The following is a 10,755-nucleotide window of genomic DNA, read 5'->3' as shown; positions in this document are numbered from 1 at the left end:
AGAGGAATCCAGCCATTGTTTATCCATACTGTGCAGTAAATATCTGCCCCCTGGATTTTTTTCCGCATTGAAAGTCAGCAAAAATCTCTAGTTGGCAATTTACCAGATCTGAATTAGGGGAATAAGGATTTACGTCTTATAATTACCACTCTCAAGCTGCATGTGGCATCTTTATCGGTACAGTTACAGTATACTCTACACACACACACACACACACACACACACACACACACACTCGTGCTTGCTCAACTATCCTAATATTCCTCTCACTCTCCCACCTGAGAAGGGCAGCGCCCGTCACTCATGTCAATGAGGTTTCGGGGTATTTAACAGTCAATCCTCGTCAGCCTTAAATAGATCTCATCTCAAATGGAGCCAAAAAAGACAATTTACATATTCATGGTGGAAACGGAACAATGCTGACTAAATCTGATGAGGGTCACCTTCAGGGAGAGCCGCGGCTGATTTCAGCTGATCAGTGTCAAGTGCTGTCCGTATAGAGAGCGGAAGGCGAACGGGACGTCGATAGAAAGCCGGCATAAAGATGAACACTTTTACATTCCTGCAGATGTATTATTTGCTCCCTCACGAGTGAAATATTTAGGCAATTGTGGTACTTATTCATTAATGTAATGTCCAAGATGCCCTCAATTATATCTAGGGCTGTCAAAGATAAAGCGATAACGCGTTAACGCAAATTCGTTTTAACGCCTCTAATTTCTTTAACGCATTAACGCAATTGTGATTTTTAATTAACCTCTTAAAAATTCGACGGGGCGTCCGATCTTTCGGAGGTTATAGCGGGCTCAGTTTTAAAGCTAGATACTGGTATCATATGAAACTAGAAAACCTAAGGAATCCATTGGTATGTCATACTAGCTTATCGAGAAGGAGGCTAAATAAGTCTCCAAACTTACGCCAAATTTTGGCGCGGAAAAACTGGCATGACCATTTTCAAAAGAGTCCCTTGACCTCTGACCTCCAGATATGTGAATGAAAATGGGTTCTATGGGTACCCACGAGTCTCCTCTTTACAGACATGCCCACTTTATGATAATGACATGCAGTTTGGGGCATGTCATAGTCAAGTCAGCACACTGACTGTAATTGATTTCCAATAATAAATATATACAACCATTTGCATAAAGCAGCACATTTGTCCACTCCCATGTTGATAAGAGTATTAAATACTTGACAAATCTCCCTTTAAAGTACATTTTGAACAGATAAAAAATGTGTGATTAATTTGCGATTAACTATGGACAATCATGTGATTAATCGCTATTAAATATTTTAATCGACTGACAGCTCTAATTATAACTAATACATATAATATCTTTTTCTATTTCTATCCATATTCCCCCTCTTTTATCTATAAACCACTTTAAACTAACGCACCTCTTACCTCACCACTCTCAGTGGACTTCTTTGAACAGGTTTTTCTTGTGCATGTGTTTTTATACCATCACAACTTTATCCCCATGTGCAACTGTTTCCTTTTTATTAACAATGTTATTTTGACAATTTTTATTTTGTTGACAGCAAAGACTTGATGTCTACATATCCATCTGTTTCACCAGGGACCACGTTAAGACTTTGTTGTCAGCAAAGTAGACGCTGCAGTTTCATCAAGGAAAACACGGGACTAGCCTCTGTACCCAACAGAAAGGCAGATGTGTGTGTGTGACAGCTATTGATCATCCTTGTTTGAAATTGTTGAACATCAGCATATTTAAACAGACGGGGTTCTTGTACATACATGAAAGACAATTTATTTCAAGAGGAGAAAAGTGCTAAAATGGCATCTTCAGAGTAACTGTGAAAAAGGGTTATCAGTCGCTGAGTGAACATTTATGGCGATGTAGCGACGAAGCTGGACTTTGCCACGATTATGAGTGTGGCGGAAATAAACATCGAGGTGTCACTTTAACCCCGACTGCTCTTAGCTTCTTCGTGGTGGAGTGCTGAAGAGATATGAGTCTGCTGAGCATCTAAAATCAAATTCAAGTCTGCAGTGAGTAAAACTTCATTTTTGGTGCCGCCACCATGTGAATTCCTTCTATTCATCTGCTGTTTTTTTTTCTGCAGAGAGACAAAAAATGACTTCAGCTTGTGAATGTGATGGCAGGTAAAAGCCAAAACTTAAACTATAACATTTGGGAGTTGTGTGACTCCAGTCGGAGCTCTGAGTCACTTCACAAAATGTGAAATAGCCAGCGCTTTAAAGATCAGAAGAGACAAATGAGAAACAGCTTCAGCGCTGAGAGACGGACAGCGTAGAAAGACAGGGAATAGCTTTTATCGAGCGTGACACCGAGAAATGGGATCTGGGTTTGTGGGCATTGGAGAGGTAATTGATTCAAGGGTCTGGATCTGCTCGGAGGGTAACCCCGGGAACACTGTTCTATGGGAGCTGACGTGCAGTGTGATATAGCTTAAATACCCATTTGCCGGAGAGTTACTCCTCCAACGTGGCTAATAGCTTGCCTTTCTAATTCAGAGTCAAAACTGTAATTAGACACTTTGTGTTTCTATACTCAGTAATTCATTTACAGCCCTTCCCTGCTTCCTCGCTATATCAATTCCAGCAATCTGAGCGGTAAGTCAGAGACACTGAGCCTCGTTAGGAAGTTGAGAAATGCGATGGTATGACTTTATTTGAAACCCCCTGATTAGCAATTATAAGCAATTAATGAATGCAATAAATAAATGGTTTATAACAATAATTAATTTGTAGTAAGGACATTTTCAGGTCCTGCTATAACTCCTGTGACGCGTAACTGGTGTATGATTGGTGATATACTGTAAAATAACACAGTTATAATCATATATGTCTAAGTTATGAAATATGACAACTACTGTAAGCAAAATCCATCTGCAGAAGAAGGCCATGAGATGCAGCTGAAAGCACAGGGGAAATCTAGTAAATAGACCTTTACAGTAGGGGTGTAAATCACATCACGATACAATATTATTTAGATTCTTTGGACAATGATGCAATATTTGCTGCCACGATACGGTTTTGATTCGATTCAATTCAGGGGCCTGCGGTCGATATGTAAGATGTAAGGGATAATGCACAGCAAGCTGGTCATTGTTGTGAAATAAACCTGGACAGGTCTTTTTTCGCCCTGAAGGGGTTTATTTCACAATAATGACCCGCTTGCCGTACATTATCCCGCTTATTACATGGCCACTTACTGAAGAAATCAATAATTTGACACAAAAACGGTCCGCCAGAGTCTGACATCAGAAATGCACCCATAGGAACAGTCTGTTATACATAGCAACGGTCTGTTATACATAGCAACGGTCTGTTATAAAGAAATAACTGACCTTAACACCCTGATTGACCAATCAGAATCAAGTATTCAACAAAGCCGTGTAATAACAGACGATATATGTCCATTTAACACATCAGTTATAAGTATATAAACTCACAAAAAAAACAAATATGATTTGACCGTTTTATTACTGGGCTCTGTAGGAAGGAGGTGCACTTAGACGGAAATGGTGACACAGTCGAGCCATGTAAATTTCAAAATAAAAGTGCATCTTAAAGATGACGATACATATCGATGTTTTCACTTTGCACCGATGATATTGGCTCATTGATCATTGAATCAATTCAAATCGATGTTTCATTACACCCCTACTTTAAAGTAAAAAAAAAAAAATCGTCATACAACTATTTCCAAGGTCAACAATGGACCTTTAATTTCAGCATACCTTCATGAGTTTTGATCATATTATACATCTTTATACATCACATTAATACATCTTTTATAACACTGAAAGCGAGTGTGAGCATATATTAAGTATTAAATATGATTAAAGTTATCTTGCACTGTGTCATCTATTATTGATAACTGCTTATACACCAGTTACGGATGCTTCATAGTTATAATAAGCACTTAAAGATGTCATTATCTCTACTTACAATTACAATATTGTGTGTTATTAACTATTTTATCAAATTCTTATATTTTGCTTTTGCTAAATAAGGGGGGTTAAATTAAAGTGTTACCAGTGAAACCTTGATAAAGGAAATGATATATGCCAGCGGTCCCCAACCTTTTTAGCGCCAAGGACCGGTTTAACGTCAGACAATATTTTCACGGACAGGCCTTCAAGGTGTGGCGGATAAATACAACAAAATAAAATGATACGACCGGCATAAAAACAGTGGTATATTGTAAATATAATAATAAACGTGAATGCACTGTGTACTCATATGCAACTTTATTAGCAGCGTCCTCTTAACATCGCGCCAACAACATAACATGAGTATCATCCTCTCTGCCCCCTAACGCTCTCTGGTCGCTATGGTAACGTTTAAACATGCCTACAAAAATAAGATACAGATACACCACAAAAACGAATATAAAGTGCATGAAAAAATTAACTCACCATAACGCTAAATCAATGTGAGCCCTGAGCTTGTTTCTCTGCAACGAGACGGTCCCATCTAGGGGTAATAGGAGACAGTGACACCCGAAGTGTGTTGCTTATGTCCAGTCTACTCCGTAATTTAGTTTTGGTTGCTGTCACTGCAGAAAACCCCGCTTCACACAGATAGGATGTCGGAAATGGCAACAGGGTTTTCAGTGCTGTTGTGGCGATCTCAGGGTATTCTGCCGAGACTTTAATCCAGAACACCGGCAGAGTTGTTGTCTCGAACACACTTTTAAGGCCGCCGTCATTTGCGATCTCCAGCAGCTGATCTTCTTCTTGCACAGACATGCTGGATTCTCCTGGTTTGTTGACAAATGGGTCGCGGATCCATTCCTTGGCAGTTCGTGGGTCTTTTGTGGTTGGGAAGTAGCGCTCGAACTCTTTTAAAAGCAAAGACAGGTGATCGTGCACCAGCTGGGAGAATGAAGGCTCGGGCTCAGTCTCACCCAAAATCCCCGCTAATGTTTGAAACATGTCCAATATGCCTCTGTTCACGCGCCGTCCCCACAAATCCAGTTTGGCTTTAAATGCAGCTACTTTATTAACGTATCACTACGATGTAACGGAGAGAATCCGGTCATTTTTCAAAATAAAACATCATTCAGATTCAGATAATAAATAAAACGGAAATAATGTAAGTTATTTATTCTTTCTGTGCGGCCCGGTACCAAATGACCCACGGACCGGTACCGGTCCGCGGCCCGGGGGTTGGGGACCGCTGATATATGCGATTCACACATACAAAATGTTTCTTACCTTTCCATTTGTGTGCATATCATCTCCTCTTACCTTTATGAGATCCGCCCGGTACCCGGGACGAGCTGCAGAGGAAGCCCCGTCTACCAACCGCTGATCAAGATAAAGTCTCAAACGGGAAAATAATTATTCAGTCAGCTCATGCGTTTTACGTTCGTTCATACTGTTTGTGGCTCCAAAGTCATTAAGGAGTGATCTGGTCACATTCTGTAACTGAGCAAAGCACTGAAGCTGCTAATGAAGAGCCTAACAATCTTGTTTACATCTTCTACTGTGAAATATATTCTGTTTGCATTTAATCAGTGTTTGCCATCAGTTTGTCCTGTGTGATGAATGATAAATCTCATAGGTTAAAAGATTTAAATATGGTTTTAACATGAATGACTACGTTTACATGCAACAAAATATTCCTCAGACTCACATTCGCATCTATGGCCAATTTAGAGTCAACAATCAACCTAACCTGCATGTCTTTGGACTGTGGGAGGAAGCCAGAGAACCCGGAGAAAACCCACGCAAAGAACATGCAACCTCCACACAGAAGGGCCCGAAGCCAGGTTTGAACCTGCGACCCCTCTTGCTGTGAGGCGACAGTGCTAACCACTGCAGCAACGTGCAGCCCAAGCTGTTTACATGGCTAATGAAAATGAATATTCCACTTATATTCCTGTTTACATGCAGCCGTGCATACTCCGCTTAACGTAACCGGTGGCGGACTTGTTTGACCATGTGAACACAGCCTCCGTCTTTCATGCCTTCAACCACCTTCTTGAAATGGTTGCATTGCAATATTTGTGCGTATTCAAAAACCTGTTGATATCCACGTCTTTCATAATGTTTAAAAGTAGGTGTGTTTCTGCTTCCGACAAGAAATGTGCATGCATCTCTGCAAACTGTCGGCTAGCTGGTTTGTGTACAACACAACAGAGCTGGCCGCCAACAGGCAAGAGGCCGTGTGTTGCAAACTGCCATAAAACCCCCAATTGAGAGGCATATTCCGAATGCGCTGTATACATGTCTAAAGAACGCTCCTTAAACCTGAATAATATCAGGTTTTATTTTATTCGGAAAACGCTCCACTCGGAATAACGCCCAATTCAGAATATCCAAATGGAATATGCTGTTTCCATGACCCATATCAAATTCACAACACTGTCATAGTCTGAATTATTGGTGTGCATGTAAACGTAGTCAAAAAGCTTCTCTGTTGCTAATTTCTGTAGCATGCCAAGAAAAGAAACTGCCAACCTGAGTGCTGTATGTAAGTCAGAATGTATTAAATCCCCACAGTGCTCTGTGTTACTGTTTTTAATCAATCATAAGAAGCTAGGGGAGGAGCACGCTGCAGCTTAGTGGGTTGGCTACGTCTGTTCCAATTACAAATGATGACAATGCAAAATTCAAATTGGAAAATGAAAGAAATTACCATTCACTTTCGACAACAGCGTTCGCATGAATATGGAAATGTAGACGTGAGGAACTGGTCTTTGTGACTATACACTCGTGGCAGATGATAATAAATTCAGACAGAGTTGTTTACAATCAAACCCGAGAGTCTTTTTGTCCCCCGAGGACACGCTGAGCCAGAGCACATCTCAAGGTGAGCTGAACAGTAGATGGAGGAACCGTGATGATAAATCTCAACATCCGTACACATTTTTGGGCATTTATCTCATGTAACGCTCATCTGAATATTTTCGGCTTAGCTCTTAACATACATCGGTTATCTCAACAAATGCAGGAGAAAACTCCATTTTGAGTACATGTCATCTCGCTCTGTGCAGGCCCGTTCCTCTCGAGTCGTATCTCTCAGGCCCGTCGTCTGCGTGACGAGAGCAGAGGGGTGATGCGGGAGTCAGCCGGAAAAAGAATAAATCACTTGTGGAGCTTTGCAGTGTGGCAGCAGATGACAGCCGGAGGGTAGCTGGAGGAAGGCAGCAGCGGGCATGAGGGCCACTCAGACTGCCTTTCTTTATAACATTACCAGACAATTGTGGGAGGAAATGCTTGCAAGGGCAGGTTGTTCTTACCAACAGCAGTCCATCATAAGAAAGCAGGGAGCACGCAGGGACACGTCAACCGGATCACAGGGGATGCTGTTTATATCTTACTGTCAATGTGTGTGCGTTAGTGCAGTGAAGACAAAATGACGCTCGTTTTGACTGTAACGTCTCTTCAGTATTGTGTGCACAGTTGACGTGTGTGTACATCCGCTCTATGTTTAGTACAATGAGAGCCTCGGTGTATGAGCCGAGGACGTCGACAGAAGTGCACATTACCCCAGCAGGTCCTCAAACATTCATGAGTTCTTCAGCTCGTGTTGCTCCACAGAGGCCTGTTAGATTTCATTGCATAATTCTGTGCTCTGTTCCAGCCTCTATTGTGCCAATGAACCTCTGTTTATTTGCCAGGATGTTTTTCTATCACTGCTCCCTCAGCTCACGAGCCAGAATAACAATGACTTTTCATCATCGAAAGGACTGGTTGATCCCTGCTCATACAGCAGATTGTTGCAAAATGTGCTCACACAACTGCCCCAAGCAAACACCTCAGGCTGTCTTCGTAGTATCTTGAATGTAATCTTGCCATTAAATCTAAATTAAAGGTGCTGAATGCCAGATTGGGTGTTTTTCTATTGCCTCCGCACGGCTCTCAACATGGCAACTCGCAGCTAATGGTGCTAATGGTGAAAACTATGGCAACAGTGTAGACATAGCTAACAGTGTTAACCTGAGGGCGAACAGGAGGGTAGGTGTAACGGCGCCGTCAGTTGGGAGTTGTGGTGTTATCACCTGTAACTGCCGTATGAGAGCAGTGCAGAGCGGCAGCCGTGAGCTAGTCAGTGGGGCACGCTCGCATGCACTAAAAGGCGTATGAACGACATGGTAATGCGCAATAAGAGCGTCGTTCTTGTTTTTAGCGTGTCATTTGTACGCCATGTAGTCTGTACTGACTGCAATGCAAATGCATCCGTGTGAATGTGCTACACTCAGAGCCGGTGACGTAGAATAAAAAGAGATAAAGACCTCTTATGGTGGTCCAACAAACACAGGACTTTCAACCATGAGACCAGAGCTCAAGACCGGTGTTTTGTTTTGTAAGTAACATTTGTGACGTGTTTTTACTTACTTATGTTACATTGTTTTCGTATGTGTTGTAATTAGTTTACGTATTTATTTTAAGGCCAACCATGACGTTTTTCCTCAACCTATGTGAGTGGTTTTGTTGCCCCCTGCTGGTACTGCACCTTCAAACATGTGTGTAATATTTGCGTGTCAGCAATGCAAAGCATGACACTGACACGCTATCCTCTGGTGGACAGGCGGGTCTATTACACGCTTCGGCGTGATACTGGGTTGACTAAAAGGCATACACGGTGGGACCGGCTATGTCAACAAAGCACGGAGAAGCTCAGATTACAACACACACAGAGAGTGACTTCATTCTCTGCTTAGGTAGACATTACTCTTCTATATCTTTACATAGCAAATAGTTGTTTACTGCTATATTAATGCTCTGGATATAGTTTAGAGAACCTTTAAACTGTGTTTGTATGCTTTTCTAATGTCATACTGACAACACGATGAAGTGCAGTTTGCCTGTGAAGTCTCCAGTGAAAACCGCAGGATGTGAAGCACTGTTGGTGTTATTTACAATTTGCCCTTATTCATCACTATATCTTCTCTCAGGAGCAACTTCAAAGATGTTGTGGCATATATGCTGCTCAAAATGCATTTGCATGACGACAAGATAATAGCAGCCACGGTCATTTAGAAACGTTCTGCTGTCAGGGCAGAGCTAAATCAAAGTATTAAGAGCTGTCCATGGTTCTGAATTATCCACCGATTTATCCTCCTGCCTCCTTTTCTCCATCCCCTCCCCCTCCTTTTCTCTCACTTGCTATCTATCCATCTATCTATCTATCATCTACAGTACCTATCTATCTATCTATCTATCTATCTATCTATCTAACAGTCTGCAAGTAATTTGCAAGTTACCACTGAAGGTGAGAGGGCATGAAATGAGTTTCAACCAGAGAAATGACAGGAAGAGGTAGAACTGTAAAGGCTGGCAAGAGGAACCTACATGAAGACATGATGAAAGACCAGCTTTACCCAGCCTAGAAATGTCAGAAAGATGAACTGCAATTTAACATGTGCTTGTGCTGCAGATGCATATCAGCCCTCAATGGCCCTATTACTGCTCAATGTATTGTGTAGCATAGCCGGGGAGATCAGATGTAACGGAGATTGTCTGTGGAACTAATGGTAAAAATATGTTAATTGAGGTTCTTTTCCCCGCTTCATAGACACTGTACATGCACGGCGAGGTGAGGGGAACTGTGATCCAATGGCGCCCACTAGTGCTCAAACAGTTTACCTGCACCTTATGGGGCTGATTCCCACAGACTAGTGGTCCACAGACACTGCCGCATTATCCTTCACAGTTTAACTCACAGGTTCAGACTGTTAATATTGTGTGAAATGACAAAACAGCAAGAAGAAGAGGAGGAAGGGGACCCATTGGTGCTTCTTTACTGTTGGCTCACATACCAGTTATTACCTGCTGTGCCTCTTGTGAAGCCAAATAAACCAGCAGCATGTGCAGAAAACTGTGATATCTGAAGAAGAGGAGAAGAAGGTGAGGAGGGGGAGAGAGAGACGCTCTCCGCAGGTGTGAGGCTGGTCTCTCTCTCTCTCTCCTCGTTCCTGTACTGAGGGATGAGCGTGGATGGTGGGATTCGTTTTCTCCATCAGCTCTTCTGAGTTGTTTTGTACCACACCTCCATCTGCCTGAAGCAATCGCATTATACGCGCATGCACACACTTCTAAGTGCACACACATAAACACACACAGAGGCACCAACGCACACCCTTCCCATAGGCTGTGAGAGCAGATGTTCAAAGCAAAAAGCTGCACAAAATTCAGACACACACACACACACACACACACACACACACTCTCTCTCTCTCTGTCTGGACAATCTTTCTTATATAAACATGCCCACATTTCATGCCCAAATAAATTCAGCAACATCATTCCAGAAATGGGGTTCCAAGTCTGCGACTTGGAGTCGAGTCGCACTTAAGTGGCACACACAGTGACTTGAGGCTTGACTTGAGACTCTTCCTCAAAAGACTCGTGAACAATCATTCATCGTTACAGTCAACGTGTCCTCATTCAACGGTTCGTATGATATCTTACAAAAAAGTTATTCCTCCTTTTTTGTTCGTTTTCCTACAAATGTCGAGCAACACGTGACAATTTCCGCTTGTTACAAGCATACAGCCTTTTCAAAATAAGCTGGCCATTGGGCTTGAGCTTCCCAACGGCCAGCCCGCCACTGGTCCAGACCGGCCCGGGATGAAGGTGGCTTGTGGCTCTCACTGTGAGCTTTACAGCATCCTGTCTCGTTTAATACGTTTTGAGTTAGGGATGTGACGGTGAGGAAACTTTCCCACCAGTTAATAAACTCGTGACAACACCGGTGTTACCGATTACACCGGACATTTTACAAGAAAAGATGACGGTCAATATATGTAG

This window comes from Sebastes umbrosus, chromosome 4, assembly GCF_015220745.1.
Source record: "Sebastes umbrosus isolate fSebUmb1 chromosome 4, fSebUmb1.pri, whole genome shotgun sequence".
Classification (NCBI taxonomy): domain Eukaryota; kingdom Metazoa; phylum Chordata; class Actinopteri; order Perciformes; family Sebastidae; genus Sebastes; species Sebastes umbrosus.
Note: the sequence above shows the minus strand (reverse complement) of the source record.